We start from the raw sequence: 25132 nt of genomic DNA, 5'->3' as shown, positions 1-25132 counted from the left end.
GTAGAGACAGGATTTCACCATGTTGGCTAGGCTGGTCTCAAACTCCTCACCTCGTGATCTGCCCACCTTGGCCTCCCAAAGTGTTGGGATTACAGGCATGAGCCACTGCGCCTAGCCATCTAGACAGTTTTGACCTTAGCTAGCTTTCCCACACTCTGAGCACTCTCTACATATTGTATTTTAAAACCTGTGCACACACTCCTTTAGGTATGCTTTGCTTATGTTAAAGCTAAAACACAAAAGAACACAGCCAGTGAAGTGGAGGCATTGTTCAGTAAGGTTGTGTCTTTCTACCAGCCTTCTCCATTTTTGGAATCGTCAAGCTGGTCCTCTAGTGCTGCAGCACAAGTCTCATAAAATCCTTCAGAGATCAGGAACTGCTGCTCCTTACTACTATGCCTGTGACACAATACATCGCACATGCATCCTGAGGTGGAGGTGGATAGAGTTGAGCTGGGAATCTACTTAGCAGGTGACATTTATTGTTGTGTTTTCCTTTTCTTCTTAGAAGGACCCCATGAACACAAAATATAAGTGAATTTTGCCTTTATTACTCTATTCCTTTATCACACTTTGTCTGTACTATAAATGTGCTGTGCTTAAAGTGTGGGTTTTGGTTTTTGGTTTATTTGGTAATTTGACTAATAGATCTTCATGGGTAAAGAACAAAACAGTTTCACCTGCTGAGTTCTATGTGAGCATTTCCCCAGCACATTGCTTTTTTTTTTAAAAAAAAAAAACAACCAGTATCTCTCAGATGTTTGTTATTGAACTCTGCTGGACATGCCAGGAAAATGCAGCAAATACATTTGGATTTCAGTAATACATCCATCTCATGATATTTCTTTACAATGATGAAGAAATATGGGCTACAAACAAGGAAAAGCAGATGAATTAGGAATATTACACATTGTATGTGGTGGTAATGTAGTATAAGGAACCCCAGCCAAGCATTCCTTGGTCCTAAGTTAACATTTTTTTCTCCACTTATTAGATGCATGGTCTTGGACAGTTTCATTGAAGTCATCAGAATTATGTACACTAGTGATTAATAGTCACCCAGTAATTGCTCAATTATTAAGAAGTAACTCACTGTACCAAGGATTCGGTTTGATTGATTTAATCCTCTGTAACATGTAGGTACCATTGTTATCCCCCAATTTATTTATTTGTTTTTTCTTCTTAATTTTTTTTGTTTTTGTTTTTCTTTTTTGAGACGGCGTCTTGCTCTGTTGCCTAGGCTATAGTGCAGTAATGTGATCTCAGCTCACTGCAACCTCTGCCTCCTGAGTTCAAGAGATTCTCCTTCCTCACATTCCCACATAGCTGTAATTACAGGGGTGTGCCACTACACCGGACTCTTTTTTTTTTTTTTTTTGTAGTAGAGATGAGGTTTCGCCATTTGGCCAGGCTGGTCTCTAACTGCCAACCTCTAGTGATTCTCCTGCCTTGGCCTCCCAAAGTGCTGGGATTATCCCTGAATTTATACATGAAGAAACTTAGGTGCAGATAAATTGAGTGAATAATCCCAGATTGCACAACTTTTCTTTGCTGGATCCAGGATTTGCACTCAAGTCATTGTTACCAATAGCCTATGCTCCAATCACTACACTGTACTAACCTTTGTAAGTCCTTATTTGCTCATTTGGGTAGTGTGAATTTATTTATCTGATAAAATATCAGGTGCTTTTGGTGTTCATATCTGGGTAAATTACACATCTCCCCCTTTCTGGTATTCTTCCTTCTTTCTATTGAAACTGACAGCGGGACTTTTTGTTCCAGCTTAGTTAACTAGGTGTATTAGTCAGGGTTCCCTAGAGGGACAGAACTAATAGCATAGATATACATATACATATATCTAAAAGGGAATTTATTAAGTATTAACTTACACGATCATAAGGTCCCAAAATAGGCTATCTGCAAGCTTGAGGAGCAAGGAGAGCCAGTCCGAGACACAAAACTGAACCTGGAGTCTGATATTTGAGAGCAGGAAGCATTTTCATGTTTTTCTGCCTGCTCTGTAGTGGCTGGCAGCTGATTAGATTATGCCCACAAGATTAAGAGTGGGTCTGCCTTCCCCAGTCCACTGACTCAAATGTTAATCTCCTTTGGCAACACCATCACAGACACACACAGGATCAATACTTTGCATCCTTTAATCCAATCAAGCATTAACAATCACACTAGGTGAGATGGGAATGCTGTGCCAGGTGATAAAAGGGTTTTTGTGCAGTGCTGATATTTCTTGCCCAGAGTTGTGAGAGTTACATGAGATTAAAGAAGATAAATAGAAGAAAGTGTAAAGTAGAAAGAATCTTTTTTTTTTTTTTTGAGACGGAGTTTCACGTTACCCTGGCTGGAGTGCAATGGCGCGATCTCGGCTCACCGCAACCTCCGCCTCCTGGGTTCAGGCAATTCTCCTGCCTCAGCCTCCTGAGTAGCTGGGATTACAGGCACTCACCACCATGCCCAGCTAATTTTTTGTATTTTTAGTAGAGACGGGGTTTCACCATGTTGACCAGGATGGTCTCAATCTCTTGACCTCGTGATCCACCCGCCTCGGCCTCCCAAAGTGCTGGGATTACAGGCGTGAGCCACCACACCCAGCCAAGTAGAAAGAATCTTACACAAGATCCTTACACAAGGATCTTGAAGACATGTGGCCAATCTATTGACTTAAAAGCTGAGTAAAATTTTACTACCTTGTGATTGCTCATAAAACACAGGATGGATGTGAATATAGGATTTATAGTTCTTAAGTGTTTCCCTTTTTTGATAATTGGCTTCCTCTTAAGAATTATGATGCTCAATTACACATATAAGAGATTACATATATGAGAGATTACTCTACATCAGGGTCACCCTGAGGGAGGATGCTGGTGGTGTATTGAAGGATCCTAGCTCTGATCCTGCCCATTTCAATATTGTATCAGTATCTGAGATAAAGTACAGTAGGTGCTTATCTGTTTGTGGATGATCTAAAGCTTTAGATTTAGTTTTTATTGAGTTTTGTATTTTTTTTAATGATTTTGAAAGATATAGTATTAAAATGTAATTATTTTAAATTGTGGCCAATTTAAAGGTTTTCATATACATTCTTAGAGCTGTATTTAACTACCAAATTTATGTCATTATACTTATGTATTCGAATAGAAAAACTCAATTTATTCTTATATATTTAAAAGGGACTTTCTTTTGCCTACATCTGTGAGTGATAGCTAACCCCGTATAAAACTAAAACTAGATTTGAAAATTTCTTACGTCAGGGACTGTTTTCTTTACTACCCTGTTTTTCACATGGTGCTCAACCTTATGTTTTGTATATAATTGATACTTTTTCCATATTGTTGATTCAATGTGAATTTTTAAAATTAAGAACTAAGTCTTAGGAAGTTGTAAGATACTTGTTTACATGCTGTAAGTCAGGGCTTCTCCTAATAAGAGATTGTATGATTGAGTTATGTGCTAACATGTTTATGCTTGGCTAGTTGACTTCAAGTGCTCAAACACAGCAACTAATTGCCCCATTGAAGATGTCTAACATTATTAGATATTAAGATATTTCAGACCCATACTAAATCATTCATTTGAATATAGTATAAGAAACTTCTTTATTGAGGAAAAGAGCTAGTGAGGTAGAAAGAGATCCTGATGTATAAAGAGTCAAGGAACCTGAGTTCCTTGACTATGTAGTATGTGAACATGGGCCTGTCATATTAATTTTCTGGGACTAACAATTTGTGCTATAAAGTAAAAGGTTAAAAATCAAAATCCCTTTCTGTGTTTTCCAGTTATCACCTGTAAAGTCTGGTAGCTGTAGTAATTCTGAGTGGGATGTTTTGCAGAACCTCAGTTGATTTCACTCCTCTGACTTACGAAGACTGTTTCTTGTGTGGGGGCCACATATGTCAGGATTTAGATATGCTATCATTAAAATGCAAACTAATTTTTCACAGGTTTCTACTTTTTAATTCTTTATTGTTATATTTATTAGTGGATGTCAAGAGAATCAGGAATATTGATTCACCTGGGTGAATGAGTAATTGGAAACACGTGTTTTTGCCTCTTGGAATTCAATTGTTTCTTAGCCAGTCAGGTTATTTATCTAAATAAGATAGAAAATTCAGTAACACATTTTCTTTTTGCACAAAGCAGTTATTTTCCATAAAGTTTGCATGATGGTAGTTTTTATTTTTATTTTCCAGTTAAATATGAATAAGATTTTTTAAAGCTTTATCTGTCTTTGGAAATTAATGACCGGTTTGCATAAAAAACACTTGATCTGGAAAACTTTGAATATGTTCTATTTAATACCATCTGCTATATCTTTTCTATTGGTTGTTATGGAGACTTCTTTTTCATGAAGGGACATGGTGCTGCTTTACTTGAAGACTGAATTTGTTTTGATTTCATAGTTCATTATGGTAAAATTGAGCATCATAATTCTTAAGAGGAAGCTCATTATCAAAAAAAGGGAAATACTTAAGGATTATAAATTCTATTTTTATCTCCATACTGTGTTTTATGAGAAATCGCAATGTAGAAAAATTTTACTCAGCTTTTAAGTCAATAGATTGGTCATATTTCTTCAACAACTACTGTGTGATGGTATCAAAGAAATAGCAGATACACTGCACTCCCCTGTTTATTGTGGCACTATTCACAATAGCCAATATCTGAAAGCAACCTAAGTATCCATCAACAGATGAATGGATAAAGAAAATGTAGTATATATACACAATGGAGTTCTATGCAGCTGTAAAAAAAGAATGAGATCCTGTCATCTGCAACAAAAGAACTCCAGGTCATTATGTTAAGTGAAATAAGCCAGGCACAGAAAGAGAATCTTCACCTGGTCTCGCTTATTTTTAGGAGCAAAGAATTGAAACAGTTGAAGTAATGGAGATAGAGAATACAAGGATGGTTACCAGATGTTGGGAAGGGTGGTGATGTGGATATAGGGGATGTGGATATGGTCAAAAATAGAAAGAGTGAATAGACCTAGTATTTTCTAGCACAATAGGGTGACTATAATAAAATATAATTTAATTGTACATTTAGAAATAACTGAAAGAGTATAACAGGACTGTTTGTAACACCAAGGATAGATGCTTGAGGTGATGGATACCTCATTTACCCTGAGGTGATTATTACTCACTGCATGGCTGTTTCAAAATATGTCATGTACCTTATAAATATGTATCTACTGTGTACCCACAAAAATTAAAAATAAAACAAATAGTAGATACAGTCTCTGCTTTTGAACAGGTTCTGGAGTACATGTGCAAAACATTCAGGGTTGTTGCATAGGTACATACATGGCAATGTGGTTTGCTGCCTCCATGCCCCTGTCACCTATATCTGGCATTTCTCCCCATGTTATCCCTCCCCAACCTCCCTAACCCCCACTGTCCCTCCAACAGACCCCAGTGTGTGATGCCCCCCTCCCTGTGTCCCTGTGTTCTCATTGTTCAACACCTGCCTATGAGTGAGAACATGCGGTGTTTGTTTTTTTGTTCTTGTGTCAGTTTGCTGAGAATGATGGCTTCCAGATTCATCCATGTCCCTACAAAGGACACAAACTCATCATTTTTTATGACTGCATAGTATTCCATGGTGTATATGTGCCACATTTTCCTTGTCCAGTCTATCATCGATGGGCATTTGGGTTGGTTCCAGGTCTTTGCTATTGCAAACAGTGCTGCAATGAACATAAGTGTGCATGTGTCTTTATAATGGGATGATTTATAATTCTTTGGATATATACCCAGTAATGGTATTGCTGGGTCAAATGGAATTTCTATTACTAGGTCCTTGAGGAATCGCCACACTGTCTTCCACAATGATTGAACTAGTTTACACTCCCACCAACAGTGTAAAAGTGTTCCTATTCCTCCACATCCTCTCCATCATCTGTTGTCTCTAGATTTTTTAATGATCGCCATTCTATCTGGCGTGAGATGGCATCTCAATGTGGTTTTGATTTGCATTTTTCTAATGATCAGTGATGGGTATTTTTTCATATGTTTGTTGGCCTCATACATGTCTTCTTTTGAAAAGTATCTGTTCATGTCCTTTGTCCACTTTTGAATGGGTTTGTTTTTTTCTTATAAATCTTTTTTAGTTCTTTTTAGATTCTGGATATTAGCCCTTTGTCAGATGGGTAGATTGCAGAAATTTCTTCCCATTCTGTTGGTTGCCAGTTCACTGTAATGATTGTTTCTTTTGCTGTACAGAAGCTCTGGAGTTTAATTAGATCACTTTGTCTATTTTGGCTTTTGTTGCCAATGCTTTTGGTATTTTAGTCATGAAGTTCTTGTCTATGCCTATGTCCTGAATGGTTTTGCCTAGGTTTTCTTCTAGGGTTTTTATGGTATTGGGCCTTGTGTTTAAGTCTTTAATCCATCTGGAGTTAATTTTAGTATAAGGTGTCAGAAAGTGGTCTAGTTTATGTTTTCTGCACATGGCTAGCCAGTTTTCCCAACACCATTTATTAAACAGGGAATCCTTTCCCCATTGCTTGTTTTTGTCAGGTTTGTCAAAGATCAGATGGTTGTAGATGTGTGGCATTGCCTCTGTGGCCTCTGTTCTGTTCCAATGGTTTTTATCTCTGTTTTGATACCAGTACCATGCTGTTTTGATTACTGTAGCCTTGTGGTATAGTCAGATAGTGTGATGCCTCCAGCTTTGATCTTTTTGCTTAGGATTTTCTTGGCTATGCGGGCTCTCTTTTGGTTCCATATGAAGTTTAAGGTGTTTTTTTTTTTCCAGTTCTGTGAAGAGGGTCATAGGTAGCTTGATGGGGATAGCATTGAATCTATAAATTACTTTGGGCAGTATGGCCATTTTCACAATATTGATTCTTCCTAACCATGAGCATGGAATGTTTCTCCATCTGTTTGTGTCCTCTCTTATTTCATTGAGCAGTGGTTTGTAGTTCTCCTTGAAGAGGTCCTTTACATCCTTTGTTAGTTGCATTCCTAGGTATTTTATTCTCTTCGTAGCAATTGTGAATGGGTATTTGCTCTTGATTTGACTCTCTGTTTGTCTGTTATTGATATATAGGAATGCTTGTGATTTTTGCACATTGATTTTGTATCCTGAGACTTTGCTGAAGTTGCTTATCAGTTTGAGAAGATTTTGGGCTGAGACGATGGGGTCTTGTAGATATACAATCATGTCATCTGCAAATAGAGACAATTTGACTTCCTCCTTTCCTAATTGAATACCCTTTATTTCTTTGTCTTGCCTGATTGCTCTGGCTAGAACTTCCAATACTATATTGAATAGGAGTGGTGAGAGAGGGCACCCTTGGCTAGGGCCAGATTTCAAAGGGAATGCTTCCAGTTTTTGCCCATTCAGTATGATATTGGCTGTGGGTTTGTCTTAAGTAACTTTTATAATTTTGAGATATGTTCTGTTGATAACTAGTTTATTGAGAGTTTTTAGCATAAAGGGCTTTTGAATTTTGTCGAGGGTTTTCCTCTGCCTCTATTGGGATAATCATGTGGTTTTTGTCTTTGGTTCTGTTTATATGGTGGATTATGCTTATAGACTTGTGTCTGTTGAACCAGCCTTGCATCCTTGGGATGAAACCTGCTTGATCATAATGGATAAGCTTTTTGATGTGCTGTTGCTATTGGTTTGTCAGTATTTTATTGAATATTTTTGCATCTATGTTCATCACGGATATTGGCCTGAAATTTTGTTTTTTTGTTGAGTCTCTGCCGGGTTTTGGTATCAGGATGATTTTGGTCTCATAAAATGATTTGGGAAGGATTCCGTCTTTTTGGTTTGTTTGGAATAGTTTCAGAAGCAGTGATACCAGAACCTCTTTGTACGTCTGGTAGAATTCAGCTGCGAACCCATCTGGACCTGGACGTTTTTTGGTTGGTAGGCTATTAATTGCTGCCTCAATTTCAGCCCTTGTTATTGGTCTATTCAGGGTTTTGACTTCTTCCTGGTTTAGGCTTGGGAGGGTGCAAGTGTCCAGGAATTTATCAATTTCTTCCAGGTTTACTGGTTTGTGTGCATAGAGTTGTTTATAGTAATCTCTGATGGTAGTTTGTATTTCTGTGCAGTTGGTGGTGATATCCCCTTTATCGGTTTTTATCGCATTTGTTTGATTCTTCTCTCTTTTCTTTTTTATTAATCTGGCTAGCAGTCTGTCTATTGTGTTGATCTTTTAAAAAAAAAAAACCAGCTCCTGGATTCATTGAGTTTTTTGAAGGGTTTTTTTGTGTCTCTATCTCTTTCAGTTCTGTTCTGACCTTAGTTATTTCCTGTCTTCTGCTAGCTTTTGAGTTTTTTTTGATCTTGATCCTCTAGCTCTTTCAATTTTAATGATAGGGTAGTTGATTTTGGACCTTTCCTTGCTTCTCATGTGGGCATTTATTGCTATAAATTTTCCTCTAGACCCTGCTTTGATGTGTCTCAGAGATTCCCATATGTTGTGTCTTCATTCTCATTGGTCTCAAAGAACATCTTTATTTCTGCCTTCATTTCATTGTTTATCCAGTCAACATTCAAGAGCCAGTTGTTCAGTTTCCATGAAGTTGTGCAGTTCTGAGTTAGTTTCTTAATCCTGAGTTCTAATTTGATTGCACTGTGGTCTGAGAGACTGTTTTTTATGATTTCCGTTCTTTTGCATTTGCTGAGGAGGGATTTACTTCCAATTATGTGGTCAATTTGAGTAGGTGTGATGTGGTGCTGAGAATGTATATTCTGTGGATTTGGGGTGGAGAATTCTGTAAATGTCTATTAGGTTTGCTTGGTCCAGGCTTGAGTTCAGGTCCTGGATATCCTTGTTAATTTTCTGTTGGGTTGATCTGTCTAATAATGACAATGGGGTGTTAAATTCTCCCACTATTCTTGTGTGGGAGTCTAAGTCTCTTTGTAAGTCATTAAGAACTTGCTTTATGTATCTGGGTTCTCCTGTATTGGGTGCTTATATATTTAGGATTGTTAGCTCTTCTTGTTGCTTTGATCCTTTTACCATTATGGAATGCCCTTCTTTGTCTCTTTTGATCTCTGTTGTTTAAAGACTATTTTATCAGAGACTAGGATTGCAACTCTTGGTTTTTTTTTTTTTGCTCTCCGTTTGCTTGGTAAATCTTCCTCCATCCCTTTATTTTGAGCCTATGTGTGTCCTTGCATGTGAGATGGGTTTCCTGGATACAGCACACTGATGGTTTTTGACTTTTTATCCAATTTGCCAGTCTGTGTCTTTTGATTGGGACATTTAGCCCACTTATATTTAAGGTTAATCTTGTTATGTGTGAATTTGATCCTGCCATTTAGATGCTAGCTGGTTGTTTTGCCCATTAGTTGATGTAGTTTCTTCATTGTGTTGATGCCTTTTATCATTTGGTACATTTTTGGAGTGGCTGACTTCTTTCAGGAGTTCTTGTAAGGCAGGCCTGGTCGTGATGAAATCTCTCAGGAATTGCTTGTTTTTAAAGGATTTTATTTCTCCTTCGCTTATGAAGCTTAGTTTGGCTAGTTATGAAATTCTAGGTTGAAAGTTCTTTTTTTTTTTTTTTTTTTAAAGATGTTGAGTATTGGTCCTCACTCTCTCACTCTTTTCTGCCTTGTAGGGTTTCTGCCGAGAGATCTGCTGTGAGTCTGATGGGCTTCCCTTTGTGGGTAACCTGACCTTTCTCTCTGGCGGCTCTTAGCATTTTTTCCTTCATTTCAACCCTGGTGAACCTGATGATTATGTGCCTTGGGGTTACTCTTCTTGAGGAATATCTTTGTGGTGGTCTCTGTATTTCCTGGACCTGAATTTTGGCCTGCCTTGCTAGGTTGGGGAAGTTTTCCTGGATAATATCCTGAAGAGTGTTTTCCAGCTTGGAGTCATTCACTCCGTCACATTCAGGTACACTTATCAAATATAGATTAGGTCTTTTCACATAATCCCATATTTCTTGGAGGCTTTGTTCATTTCTTTTTACTCTTTTTTCTCTAATGTTGCCTTCTCATTTCATTGAATTGATTTTCAATTTCTGATATCCTTTCTCCTGCTTGTTCAATTGGCTATTGAAACTTGTGTATGCTTCGCAAAGTTCTCATGTTGTGTTTTTCAGCTCAATTAAGTCATTTATATTCTTCTGTAAGCTGTTTATTCTCGTTAGCATTTTGCCAAACCTGTTTTCAAGGTTATTAGTTTCTTTGCATTGGGTTAGAACATGTTCTTTTAGCTCCAAGTAGTTTCTTATTACCCACCTTCTGAAGCCTGTTTCTATCAGTTCATCAGACTCATTCTCCATCCAGCTTTGTTCCTTTGCTGGTGATGAGTTGTGATCCCCTGGAGGAGGAGAGGCGTTCTGATTTTGGGTGTTTTCATCCTTTTTGCACTGGTTTCTTCCCATCTTCAAGGATTTATCTACCTGTGGTCTTTGTAGTTGGTGACTTTCGGATGGGGTCTCTGAGTGGTCATCCTTTTTGTTGATGACGAATTTGTTTCTTTCTGTTTTTTGGTTTTCCTTGTAACAGTCAGGCCCCTCTGGTGTAGGACTGCTGGAGATCCACTCCGGACTCTGCTTGCCTGGGGATCACCTGCGGTGGCTGCAGAACTGTAAGGGTTGCTGCCAGTTTCTTCTTGTTATCTTCATCCCAGAAGGATACCTGCCAGATGTCAGCCTGAGCTCTCCTTTATGAGGGGACTCTGGATATACGAGGGTCACAGAGGTGCTTCGGGAGACAGTCTGTCCCTTGTAGGAGCCCAAGTGCTGAGCTGTGAGCTCCATTGTTCTATCCAGAGCTGCTGGGCAGGTACGTTTAAGTCTGCTGCAGTGGAACTCAAAACCGCCTTTTTCCCAGGTGCCCTGTCCTGGGAAGGTGGGGCTCTATATATAAGTTCCTGATGTGCTGCTGTTTTTTTTCAGAGCAGCACTGCCCAGCAAGGAGGTAGCCTAGTCACAGTCTCCCAGCAGAGGCGTTGCTAAGCTGCTGTGGGCTCTGCCCAGCTGCTGTATGAACTTCCTCGCGGTTTTGTTTATAGGGGTATAGTTAGAACTGCCTCGGTAATGGCGGTCTGCCTCAGTAATGGAGGACTGCCTCGGTAATAGCGGACTACTTCAGAATGGTGGACACCCTTCCCCCAACAGAGCTGGACTGTCCTGCGTCCAGCTGTGCTTGCTGTGAAACTCAATCCAGAGCATTTCAGATTGCTGGTCTTTGTGGGGGTGGGATCCGTCGAGCCAGATCACCTGGCTCCCTGTTTCAGCCTCCTTTTTTTCAGTTGAATGGGTGGCTCTGTCTCCCAGGCATTCTAGGCGCCAGTTGAAACAGCCGCCCAGATTTCTGTGAGTTTTTGTGCAGAGACCTGCTGCACTGGCTGAAACAGCCATGCTGGGAGCTTGTGGTGCTTTTCAGCCTGGTAATCTCCTGGTCTGTGGGCAGTAATAACTCGTTTGGAAATGCAGTGTTCACTCACCCTCTGCATTGTTCTTGCTGGAAACTGCACTCCAGAGTTATTCCTATTTGGCCATCTTGGATCCGTCCCTTGAACAGATTATTATTTAAAAAGGTAATAGTGTTCAAGGCAATAAATATGCCTTTGCCTGTCTTATTTACTAGAATGGACACAAATAATGGCAAAGTTTTGTTCATTCATATGTATATGTGAGAACGTATATATGTATGTAATATATATGATATTTCTGGCATATTTATGGATATATATGAATATGTTAGAGATATAGATCTAAACTTGTTCTGGAGTTGAGAATTATGTCATCCCTCAGAGACTATATTTCTTAGAAATACTGTCTCTGGTTAGAAGTATTGTGGATCTTAATATGAAATCAAATTCTTGGCCAGGCATGGTGGCTTGTACCTGTAATTCCAGCACTTTGGGAGGCCAAGGTGGGAAAATCACCTGACTCCAGGAGTTTAAGACTAGGCTCTGCTAAATGGTGAGACTTTGTCTCTGCAAAAAAGAAAAAAAAAAAAAATTAGCTACGTGTTGTGACGTGTGCCTGTAGTCCCAGCTACTTAGGAGGCTGAGGTGGAAGATCACTTGATCTCAGGAGGCTGAGGCTGCAGTGAACCAAGACTGCACCACCCCACTCCAGCCTGGGCAACAGAGCAAGACTCTGTCTCAAAAAATCAATCAAATTCTTACCAACTAATTGTTAGTTTTCTTTTAATATATTTCTGATCTTGGACCTTACACTTCCACCATATTTAGGATTTGTCTGATTAAGTGTTAAAATTTTGTTCTGGAATTTTACATCGTTTGATCAATGTAACCAGTTGACACAAGTGCAGTGAGATCTTTTGGTGGGAAGGTCTGGAGGTAGCTGAAGCATGCAGACCTTGGGTGGGGCTAGACATTGGCTGGTCAAAGAATAAGAGTCTATGGGTAATGGAGATCAAAATAGGCCTGAGAGCTATGAATCAGTAGCAGAATCAGTTGTATTTGGAGAAGGCAAGCAGGATGTCAGGTAACTCATGACTGCAGAACCATTGTATAAGGGAAATGTTTCTATAATTATGGGCTGGAACTAATTTCCCTCTACCTCTTTTGTGATTCCAGCTTAGGTGGAAAACCTTGCCTCTTTTCAGGTTTATTTGCAGCTAGAAGAAAAGGTGGGTTTTAAATATGTTCTGATTTAAGTAAAGACTGGACATGGAAATAGAATTACAGAGAAGTTGTTATATAACAATAATAGTTTCAAGAAACCAGCACGAAGCTTCTTTATTCTGAGAACAAGTATTAGAAAGCCAAAATGCTGTGAAACTATTACATGTATGATAGAAATATATGTGATAATGCTATTCTATATGTGTAGTGTTTTAATTTATATAAATACTTTTCAAAGTTAATTTGTGAATATAATACCATTTCAGTTAAAATCATTCTGGGAATTTGGGGGGAGCTTGAAAGGATGATCTAATGGAAAAATAAACATGGGAGTTTCCTAAGAACCTTTCCCGAAAAGGGTAATGAGTAATAATGACGAACAAGTTTAAACACAGATCTGTGGAACAATACTTGAGTCTAGAAATATATTTAACAATATATAAGCACTTGATAGGATAAATGTGTTTTCTCCCAATAAGGAAGGATTACAGTGGTGTTGGGAAGCTAGGTAGCAGTTTTTTTTTTTTAAGTAGTTATGTCGACATCTTTTACTATATAGCAATATAAATTGGAAATTAATGAGTGAATGAAATTAATGAAAAAAAATCATGTTCTGGACAGACCAACAGAAAATACAATAGAATATATGATAGGACTGTGAAAGAATATCTCTTTTAGTTTTAAATGAATGAATGGAAGAAATAGAAAAATTGATTTAAAAAATATTCAAAATGTATGCTTAGTAAGTTTTTAAAAGGATGGTAACGGTAGCAAAGTGGGAAAATAGATTTGCACCGACATGACTGAAAAATCTTATCTATGAATTGTAAAGTCTTTGTTCATTTTTTGAAAGTTTTTTCAACATTTTATTACAAAAACCTCAAACATACAGCAAAGTTTAAGGAGTCTTAGAGTTGTGAACAAAAGTCATCTGAAAAGGAATTTAGAGGAAAGAGACTTTATTCCATCAGTTTGCAAACTGGAGAGATGCAGCCTTCGGTGTAAAATGAAGGTGAGTTCCATAGAACAAAGGGAGGGTTTGCTTTTTACAGAAAGTTCCTGTTCAGATTTGCACTCAGGTCCACTTATGCAAATGAAGAACTCGAACTTCCTTAGTTCTGATTGGCTAACATAGGTCACAGCCTATTGGTTGGTTCAGGGAACATAAACAGGAACAGGCACCTATGAAAGTCTCAGTTAAGTAGACGTGTAGATTTTCCAGGAACTCAGAGTACATGTGTGACCTCTAGTCAATAAATGGTCTCCTGGCTCTTAATTGAATTTAGGCCCAGCTAGCAACTCAGGATTTATCCTGAGGGATTGGCTCTTTCAAGGTTCACACAGTGAATAGCTGTATAGCCACCACCTACATATTGCCATTAACTTTTTTTAAGTATATTTTTTGTTGTGGTAAAATACACATAAAATTTACCATCTTTTAACCATTTTTAAGTGTGCAGTTCAGTGATATTAAATTCATCCATAATGTTATGCAACTATCACCATCATTCATCTCTGTAACACTTGTCATTTGTAAAACTGACATTCTGTACCCATTAATTGATAACGCCCCATTTTCCTTTCCCCCAGACTCTGGAAGCCACCGTTATACTTTCTGTGTCTGTGATTTTGACTACTCTAACTACTTAATATCAATGGGATTATACAGCATTTGTCTTTTTGTGACTGGCTTATTTCACTTAGCATAAGTAATACCTCAAGGTTCGTCCATCTTATAGCCTACATCAGAATTTCCTTCCTTTTTAAAGTCGAATTCTATTCTGTTGTGTATATATACCACATTGTGCTTATCTATTCATCTGTTGATAGAAATTTGGGTTGTTTCCATGTTTTAAGGTGCTGTGAATAATGCTCCTATGAACATGGGTGTACAAACATCTCTTTGACACCCCATTTTCAATTCTTCTCGGTATATACCCAGAAGTAGACTTGTTGCATCATATGTATGATAATTCTATTTTTAATTTTTTGAGGAACCAGCATTTGTTCATTTTAATCTACCAAACATTTAGTCTTGTTCATTTAACATTTATAGATAAATGAGATGTAATTCATAAGGGAGAAATACAGTTAGTAAAGTGAACATGAAAAAAGTTTATTATATAAGTCCTCATTAAAGATCATGCTTAAATTTATAGCACACGGATATAATTTTATAATTACTGAGGTAATCTCCCTCCTTTCACAAAAGAGAACATCTCATGTTGGTAATGTTGTACTAAAGTTTGTAGACTTTTACTTTAAAGAGGAACCAGGGGGTCATTCATTACTGTTGAAGAAAATTGGTACAGCTCTCTTGGGGGAAAAAAGGCAAAATGTAGGAAAAGTGAAAATAATTGCTCAGATCCTTTGGTCTAGCGGTTTCATCCCTAGGGATTTATCCCAAGGAAATATGTGTGCACATGATGATCAGCCCCTAGTGTTTAACTTCAATGTTCATTGAAAGGAAACTGGTATGTAAGTAATGCTGCATCAACATGACATAATCTTGTCAAGTCATTACAATGAAAAATATGAAGACTAAATGCTTTACAAATATATTTAAGGTATAATGTTAAATAGATTAGAACCTACAGCGTGATTTTAAGGATAATAAATTTGTGGGAAAGCTAATAGCCAATAAAGTAATTCTATTAAAATGATAGTTTGCAGGGTTTCTAAAACAATTAAAATAATGTTTTTCATATATATGTATTTTTTTCTTAATCTTGTGATCACCATGAAATAAAATAATGTTTAATATTCCCTGGCCAGGTGCGATTGCTCACACCTGTAATCCCAGCACTTTGGGAGGCCAAGGGAGATGGATCACCTGAGGGCAGGAGTTTGAGACCAGCCTGACCAACATAGTGAAGCCTGGTCTCTACTAAAAATACAAAAATTAGCTGGGCCTGGTGGCAGGCACCTGTAGTCTCAGCTATTCGGGTTGCTGAGGCAGGAGAATCACTTGAACCTGGGAGGCGGAGGTTGCAGTGAGCCAAGATTGAGCCTCTGCAATCTAGCCTGGGTGATAGAGTGTGACTCTGTCTCAATAAAAACAAAATATAATGTTGCCTTTCTCATAAATAAATGGAAAAATAAATCTAATTCCTGCCCTTTTAAAGACAATTAAAAGGAGTTTTAGCTCCCCAACATGTATGGGCTGTAGGGAGTCAGGCTGGCCATTTGGCTTTTTTTTTCCTGCAGTCTCAACCACAAAATTCAACTCTAAGGACTCCTACACTAAAGGGGGAAGCAGGAAGAGCAAGTCTTACAAGATTCAAGTCCATTGGCTCACCTGTCCCACTGGCCAGCTTGCTTACTTACTGGAACCTTACCTTCTACACATTTGTGTTGGTGTGGAGGGAGAGCAGGAGTAATTTATGATGCTTTTTACAAGTATTTTGGTGCAAACTCTTTATTACGTAAAATAATTAGATACCCAAATAACATTTATGTAAATTATCTGAATCCCAGGCTCAGTAATAAGAAAAAATTAGAAGTAAATATTCTACTTTTTTAAGACCAAAGTTCCTGAATTTTACATCTGTAAAGGCACAGGGGAAGAATAGAAATTGAATTAGTAATTAAAGGAAGGTCTGAATTCACAGACATAGCAAAGATGGAGGGTTATATATAAGAGGGTTAATAGAGAGGGATACTGACACTAAAAGGAAAAGTGTAGCCATTACTGTGCCAGAAAAAGAAAAGGAACAATGTTTATATTTGTTGTCACTTGGAAAATTAATATGTAGGACAAAGCTTAAGAATCTAAGCACATTTTCAGATTATATTTCTGGTTTGTCCTGATTCAAAAGGATAACTTGTGTGTGACTGATTTGATGATATATGAATCAGCAGCTCAGGCTGCCATAATAAAATTTCATGGACTGGGTGGCTCAACAGGAATTTCTTTCTCACAGTTATGAAGGTTGGAAAGTTTAAGATCAAGATGCCAGCTGACTTGCTTCTCTGGTACAAGGTCGTTCTTGCTGGCTTGCAGAAGACAATCTTCTTGTAGTGTCTTCACAGAGTGAGGGGGGAAATATGGGAGAGGGAGAGAGAGGAAGGCAGCAAGCTCTCAGGGGTCTCTTCTTATGAGGACACTAATCCTATCATGAGGGTCCCTTAGACCTCTCCCTCATGACCTCATCTAATTCTAATTGCTTCCCAAAGGCCCCATTTCCAAATCGCATCACACTGGGGGCTAAGGCCTCAACGTATGAATTTTGGAGGAACAAAGTTCAGTCCATAATAGATGGTAATTTTGCCAGCAGGTACTCTGTCTTATACTTTTTCAGCCCCTAAGCAGGGAGCTCATTCTGATTGTAGCACATGTGCTGTCATGGAGATCTGAATCAGTATTGTTTGATTAAAGGTGATAGCTTACTAATCTTTTACTCATTGTGATATGAAATTCAATCATACTTTCATAGTAGTCTATGGAATTTATTTTAGTGAGCTAGCCTGTTAGACTGCTAAGCAGCAGTAGCCGTGCAGTTCACGTGTTTATTCTTTTTCCTTTTCCTTTCCTGGACCATTATATTTAATACATGTTAACATTTTCTAAGATACAAGAAGTATGTGAGGTCTCCTCAAAAGATATAATCATTAATACAATATTTTATCATAGTTAAATTTAGATTCTTGGTAGGGAAAAAAGCGAATGTTTATGTTCATCTACTCCGTATGTAAAACACTGGATTAAAAAATGGTACATCCGGAACTTGGCTAGCACTCCTTGTGACCAATTCAGTTTATCTATTCTGTGCCAAAATAATGGATTAGTTCTGTCATTTTAGTTAGAATTATTAGTGACTTGATCCACCCACATAGTCAGATACAGTGGCACAGGATGCTGGAAACTTTCCTTTAGTTTTTCACATCATTCAAGTAGTAGAAAAGAGAATGTTAAGAAATCCCTTGGTTTTGACCTTTGCAGATGTTCTCATTAATCTATAATGATATTTAAAAGAATTTATTTTTTAAACATAGGGACATTGTCCTGTAGATAGAAAAATAATCAAAATCAGAGATAAAACCGGAAATAGAATACTGTTTGCTTTCTTGTTTCTTTGCTTTTGTTTTTGTATTTCACTGTGTTCTTTTTTGAGGTCCTAGACAGAATTAAATTAGAAATCTGAGTGATAAAAGTTTTTAAATAATTTGACAGATAATTTTATGTGAATTATAAAATATAGTCCCAACTCTTGTTTTGCTTTAAGCACAGGACAAAGATTAAATGTTTTTGCAGTGATAAAGGTTTTCTTTCTGTTCTTTATTTTTTTTTCTTTCTATTGATAGGACATGGAAAAAGGTTTTTTTGTTTTGTTTTGTTTTTGTTTGTTTGTTTGTTTTTTGTTTTTTGGGACGGAGTTTCGCTCTTGTTACCCAGGCTGGAGTGCAATGGTGCGATCTCGGCTCACCGCAGCCTCCGCCTCCTGGGTTCAGGCAATTCTCCTGCCTCAGCCTCCTGAGTAGCTGAGATTACAGGCACGTGCCACCATGCCCTGCTGATATTTTGTATTTTTAGTAGAGACAGGGTTTCACCATGTTGACCAGGATGGTCTCAATCTCTTGACCTCGTGAGCCACCCGCCTCGGCCTCCCAAAGTGCTGGGATTACAGGCTTGAGCCACCGCGCCCGGCCCGGAAAAAGGTTTTTACATTTAAGTTTGTATAAAATATTTCTGGGCCAGGCACAGTGGCTCACACCTATAATCCTAGTACTTTGGGAGGCTGAGATAGACAGATGACTTGAGCCCAGAAGGTCAAGACCAGTTTTGTATTTGTAAAAATACAGAAATTAGCTGGGCATGGTGATGTGTTCCTGTAGTGCCAACTCCCTGAGAGGCTGAAGAGGGAGGATTATCTGAGCCTGAGAGGGTGAGGCTGCAATGGCTGAGATTGGGCCACTGCATTCCAGCCTGGGCAATAGAGCGAGACCCCATCTCAAAATAAAATTCCATCTGCTCCTTTTTCGGTTCTATATCTCTTCCTGTAGAAGCATAGTTTATTTGCTTCTTTAAAGGAAGCTGAATTTTTAAAAACATACACTAACTTGGAAAATACCTTTGGTACTACATCCAGGGGATGAAATTTAATACCTATATGTGCCATTTATAGCAATTCCCAACAGATATTATTTATACTAATGTGTATCAGTGTTCTTGTATAAGATTTGAAGCACAATAATCTTCAGAACATTAAATTTCTATTTAGGGAAATAATTAGATTTCCTCACATTTCTTCAGTAATTAAATAATAGCTACAGCAACATAATATAGCAATTTATTTAAAGGCATTTTCTATTTTGTTACCTCTGGTTTTTTTTTTTTTTTAATATGGCATTTTATTCAACAAGAAAAAACTACCACCTTTTTCTGTTGAAGATAAAAGATTAAAATTTATGGGACAATATACATGGGCAAGTCTTTTTTTCTTCTACGTTATCCTACTTAACATGTTAGTAAATAAACATATATTCTTTTGCCTTTCTTCTAGTTAATACTTTCTTAGAAAAAAATTTAATAAATGCGATGTAATTCTTATAAAAAGTCAGAAAAACATTAATGAAATACCAAGGTAATTAGAAAACTGCTTCCCTATAGGCTTCTGTCAGGGGCTTCCAGAAAAGTCTCAAAAGAATTTGCTTTTTTCACAACTGTTTAATTAACTTGAGAAAAGTTCCCAAGTGTACCCTTATTACAAACATGCTTCAGAGAAATGGTGACTATAATGTGTATAGTGGTGTCTTCACCAGCAGCAAGACCAAAGTGTTGTGGTTTGCAGGTGAAATTTGGCTGTAATTTATTTATTTTGGTCAAATTTTAACGCTATAATACAGATAATTTTGTCAAGAACTTTGCCAAAATATCTCTTAAAATCAATTCTCTTATTAGTTGCTTCATAAAGCTCTTTTATAGCAAATGTACACTGCTCTTCCTCAGGTCCCTACATTCCCTGGTCTGGGCTTCTTTAAAGAAAAGCTTTCTCTTAATACTGTTTGCTTCCCAGAGATGTGTCTGTGGGAGAGGACCTTCACCTGCAAAAATTTTAAGAGTTTCTTAGCAAGTGCCTACTGTGGAACAGTAGAAGATGGATCCCTGTTGTGTTCTCTACAGGCCATCGTATATTGAAAAACCTTAATTTATCCTCATTAAAACAAAACAAAACACATCTTTGACCTTAAAGGGGGAAATATGACCAATCTCATTGTGTATCTTGTTTTCCTTTGGGTGTATCCCTTAAATTGATTAACACTTATAAGCATACTGCCTGCAACTCTGCAGTCACTTTCATATGTATTTAGACAGTTCTTAGAGTAACTTTTGAGGAAAAGCTATTATTCTAATTATACTGATAAAGAGCTGAGGATCGGTGAGGAATCATTTGCCATGATTCCATAGCAAGTTGGGAATAAAACTAGGAATTTGAGGAGTTTTTGGTTAAAGTCTTTTATGGTACACTTTATACCAATTCACTATTCGTTTTGTATTCTATCCAGTGGAGGCTGCATATATAGAGCAGAATAGGGGGGAATTCTGCCTCAAGTCCTTGTTTTTTATTTCTGTGTATCTGTGAAGGCTGTTAAAATCTCTATGATAGCATAATCCAAGTCATGATTATCTTTCCTTTAGAGCACAGCAGTGGCCTTCTGACTGTACCATGCCCTTCACCTCTCAGCAGCCAGTCATCTTTTTGAAATGTAATTTGAATCATGCCGTCCTTCTGTTCAAAAACCGTCAGTGATTTTCCATTGTACTTAGAATAAAATCCAAAGTACTTATTTTGGTCTTCAAGACCCAGCACGTTCTGGCTCCTGCCTACCTCTCCCTCACTTGCTTAGCATCATCTGACCATGGTTCCTGAAATATCTTAAACTCTTCCTTGCCTTGGAACCTTTGCACTTACACTTTCCTTTGTCTGCAGGTTTCAAGTTCCTTTCCGACTCCCTCCAACTGATCCTTCCAATTTCAGCCCAAATGTCATTACCTGAAGAAAAACCTTCTCCTACCTCCTAAACTAAGTCCCCCTGATTTATTCATGTTTTTTTCCCTCTCCTCACATTTATAATTTGCCTTTATACTCATTTAGTGATAATAACATTTAGCAAGTCCTTCCAGTAGCCAATCACCTGTCTTTAAACCCTATTTGTAGATGAAGAAGTAAAATACTTTCCCAGATTCCCGCAAGTGTTGAGCCAAGATTTAAACCCAGGTATCCTCCACAAAACCATAAACTATAAGAAGGCAGAGACTGTGTCTATGTATTGTTATAGCTCCAGCGACTGACACTTAGTTGGCCCTCAGAAAATAGGTACTGAACAAATGAACCTGTAGCAATGACTTTATTTTTTTTAATATAGTTTTATTGAAATGTATTTCATATACAGTAATACCTGCCCTTTAAAAATGTGAGATTTGGCCAGGAACAGTGGCTCATCATGCCTGTAATCCCAGAAGTTTGGAAGACTGAGGTGGGCAGATCACCTGAGGTCAGGAGTTTGAGACCAGCCTGACCAACATGGAGAAACCCCATCTCTACCAAACATACAAAATTAGCTGGGTGTGGTAGTGCATGCCTGTAATCCCAGCTACTCAAGAGGCTAAGGCAGGAGAATCTCTTGAACCTGGGGGTTGCAGTGAGCCAAAATTGTGCCATTGCACTTCAGCCTGGACAACAAGAGCAAAACTCCATCTCAAAAAAAGAAAAATGTGAGATTCAGGCTGGGGGCAGTGGCTCATGCCTGTAATCCTAGCACTTTGGGAGGCCAAGGTAGGTGGATCACGAGGTCAGGAGTTGGAGACTGGCCTGGCCAATATGGTGAAACCCCATTTCTACTAAAAAATACAAAAATTAGCTGGACATGGTGGTGTGTGCCTGTAGTCCCAACTACTTGGGAGGCTGAGGCAGGAGAATTTCTTGAACCCAGGAGGTGGAGGTTGCAGTAAGCCAAGATCACACCACTGCACTCCAGCCTGTGTGATGAGACTCCCGTCTCGAAAGAAAGTGAGAGTCAGTGGTTTTTAGTATGTTCACAGAATTGTGCAACCATCATCACTATCTAAGTTTAGGGTGTTTTCATCATCCTAGAAGGAAACTCTATACCCATTAGCAGTTACTTTCCACTCCCCACTCCCACCATTCTCTGGAAACCACTAATCTACTTTCTGTCTCTGTGGATTTGCATAGCCTAGAAATTTTATATAAATGGAAGTATGCAACATTTGGCCTTTTGTGAATGGCTTCTTTCATTTAGCCTAATGTTTTCAAGGTCCATCCATTTTGTTACATGTATCAGTGCTCCATTGTTATTTATTTCTATTATTTTATTACATAGGTATGCCATATTTTATTTATCCATTCTTTACTTGATGTACATTTGGGTTGTTTCTACTTTTTGGCTTTATGAACAATAATTCTAAGAACATTTTTGTACAAGTTTTTGCATGAACATGTATTTTCAATTCTCATGAGTGTATATGTAGTAGCAGAATTGCTGGATCATGTGATAACTCTATTATTTAAATTTTGAGGAACTGCCAACCTGTTTTCCAAAGTTGCACAATGACTAAGAAAACCAGAACTTGACAGTATTTAAAGCAGTAGAAGCAGATTGTATTCAGGGCTGTTGCAGGAGGGAAAAGAGACCCCAGTATAGAACTGAGCTCAATTCTGAATATAACAAGGAAAAGTTTTTTTTGTTTTTGTTTTTTTTTAAGAGGGAGGCTCACTCTGTCTCCAGGCTGGAGTGCAGTGTCACAATTTCAGCTCACTACAACCTCTGCCTCCCAATTTCAAGTGATTCTTCTGCCTAAGCCTCCTGAGTAGCTGAGACTACAGGTGTGCGCTACCATGCCCAGCTAATTTTCGTATTTTTAGTAGAGATGGGGTTTCACCAAGTTGACCAGAATGGTCTTGATCTCTTGACCTTGTGATGAGCCTAATTTGGCCTCCCAAAGTGCTGGGATTACAGGCGCCCAGCCAAAATGGGGGCTTTATAGACAGGGAGCAGAGTGAGTATGTGTGTGTCAGTGGATTGAAAATTACTGAGAAGATAAAATGACCTAACAAGATTCTGGCTGAAGGTGGGCCAGAATGATTAGATATCTCCTGGGGGAGGGTTGGGGAATTTGGTCAGATATTGAGGGTGACCAGAAGGGTGGGAGATTGTGGCTGAAAGATTCTTTTAATTGGGTGATGCAAAGATGGACACAGAGTTTAAAAGTTGAGACCTATTTGGGAAGCGGATTTTGAGGAGCCTGACTAAAGTTTGGTCAAAGACATACACATTCTTTGTCATACCCCAAACAGGCAATCTAGGTATAGTGCTTTGTCTCAACTTTGTTAGCAAGGATGCTTTCCTTAATTTCCCTTAAATTCTGCACAGTGACATTTCATTCCACATCCAGTGGATATTTGTTGACATGGTGTTGGATGAGCTGGTATATAGCCTATGGAGAAATTTCATGAAGCTGTCAAAGCTGCTTTATCTTCTATTTCATGCTTACATATTAGTGTTTGTTAGTTTCTTTCTTTTTTCTTTTAGATCTACATGGAAAGATTTGGCAAGTCTGATAATTTAGGCCTCTGGAAACCTCATTTATGCTATTAATAGTAAAGGGCAACATCATATGTTATTGTAGGGTTCACAGTTAAGATACTTGGTCTCATTTTGGTAAATTATTGTTTCTATTATAAATGCATATTTCAAAAATAATGAATTCTTTTTTATTATTATTTCCTTTTATAAGAAGCATTTCCTTTTTGTCTCAGGGTAGATAGTGGCTCTGATGTAACTAAGCTGTTTTTGTTACTATTACATTACCTCACTTACTGAAGTACAGAGTAATTTGTTTACAAGTTAACCAGCAATGGCTAAGAATGACTTAAACTTTCTCACAAACTGTTTCATCCTATATTTTCCACTTTGCTACCACCTATCTGCAATATGTTACACACCTTCAATTAATGTAGTCAAATTTATTTTTATAATTGAGCAGTACTCCAGAAAGTAACTGGCTATCTTGGAGAGCTGAGAATCCAGATTTGTTCCTTATGCTATTAGAAAAATGAAAGCCTCCTCTTAGCGACTAAAACAGAGCTTCCTAACCTTCACCAAGGTTAACTGCATCCTTTTTTGTGGAGTGAGCAACTAACGTGGTGTGCCAGCTCTTATTGTATAGGCTTTTTATCACAGGAAGTAGATTCAAATGATTATAATTGCTTGGGTTATATTAATATTCATGGCACATGCCTCTTACCGTACATGGCACTCATTCTCTGTGTACTTAATTAATATGCCGTTTTGCCTTTCATTTTGTCGTGGGGAGCCATGATTTTAGAGGGTGTGAAACAGAGAGCAGCTGGGGAAAGAATGAATACTCAGAACCCAGTGCCAGGATTAACATACTGATGCAGATATTCTGAGAAGGGATCTTTTGAGGCAGGTTAAAAGGAAATGCCAAGTGGAACCAAAGCAGATCTTGCACTGGCACGTGATGGTAGTCAAGGAGGTGCTTGGCTTCATTCTGCTGGGTTTTGCTCTCGGATTGCCAGCTGCTTCAAGCCAGCTGCTTCAGCACAGCTAAAATGAAGGAAAGGATATTATCACTATATATTTTGTATGTGAAAATCCGCTGGTAATTTCTAAAGCTTAGAATGTTGACAGTAGCCTATAGATGAAAATTTAAAACTTAATGATCTAAAAGGCAAATATATCCATCCTTCCTTTGCAGAATTATTTTTAAAAGATTGTGGCTTGCCTGTTTGGACAATTTTTAGAAGACAGGGGAAAATATTTTTTTACTTTTTATTATAGTATGATTAGATATAATCAAATTTTAATAAGTACATTGCACAATGAATTTAAATGGGCATACAGTATAACTTTTAAGTTTTCTGGATGTAGATTTTGCAGAACGAGGAAGTAAATACTGGAATTTAAATGCCATCTTCCAATGGACATTCCAAATAGGAGCTTGATATATAATTCAGTTTTTCTCCTGTGCTGTCAATTGTCCCATTACATCATAAACTTGATGTCTAGCAAGAGACAATAGCACTCATTTTTGTTTTCCTTTGGTTGATTATTAACTGTAAGATCCCCCTAACTTGTTATTTCTGTGGAGACTTTGGGTACTCATGGAGAGACAAGTACTTAAGAGCTTTAGTAATTGATATGAGCTCACAAAGTGTGTATGGAAGCACAGTTTGGTGTATGGGTTACCAGAGTGCCCCTCTTGAGCTTTGCCCCAGGTCCTACTGTGTAATTTAGGCTTTTCCCTTCAGTTCAGTGCTTCTCAAAAGCCCTAGAGACAGAGATGGTAATGGATGTCCTTGGCAGCTGGACCACAGGCAAAAGCAGCTTACTGCTGAAATACTTTACCCTTGAAGTCCTTTTAAATTAGGTTGATTTTGTACTTTACCCTGCAATATATCCATGATTAGCTTAATATAAAATAGTTAATTTTCTAATCACCAAGTGAAATTGATGCTTTAGAAAGGTATGGCATATTTAAATTGGGGCTTCTTGATGTTA

The 25132-nt window shown here is 37.9% G+C and overlaps 1 protein-coding gene and 1 long non-coding RNA gene across 16 annotated transcripts in view; both read left to right on the top strand.

The window, feature by feature from the left end:
- Nucleotides 1-25132, top strand: part of ST7 (suppression of tumorigenicity 7) — a 299415-nt gene that overhangs the window by 105007 nt on the left and 169276 nt on the right. The window contains exon 1 of one of the 15 annotated variants that reach the window (XM_032276207.1): nucleotides 12109-13601. The exons of the other annotated variants lie outside the window; for them this stretch is intronic. The gene's annotated coding sequence lies outside the window, so the exon portion shown is untranslated. Of the gene's footprint in view, nucleotides 1-12108; nucleotides 13602-25132 lie in introns of those variants that run through there. 15 annotated transcript variants of the gene reach the window in all.
- LOC116550287 lies at nucleotides 1405-3624 on the top strand. Its single transcript, XR_004268314.1, has 2 exons — nucleotides 1405-2304; nucleotides 2613-3624. It is a non-coding gene; the product is annotated as an uncharacterized LOC116550287 (long non-coding RNA).

This window comes from Sapajus apella, unplaced genomic scaffold (genome assembly GCF_009761245.1).
Source record: "Sapajus apella isolate SASKATOON/1434 unplaced genomic scaffold, GSC_monkey_1.0 scaffold7, whole genome shotgun sequence".
Taxonomy (NCBI): Eukaryota; Metazoa; Chordata; class Mammalia; order Primates; family Cebidae; genus Sapajus; species Sapajus apella.
The sequence above is the reverse complement of the archived record's forward strand: the minus strand, read 5'-3'. Positions and strand labels throughout refer to the sequence as shown.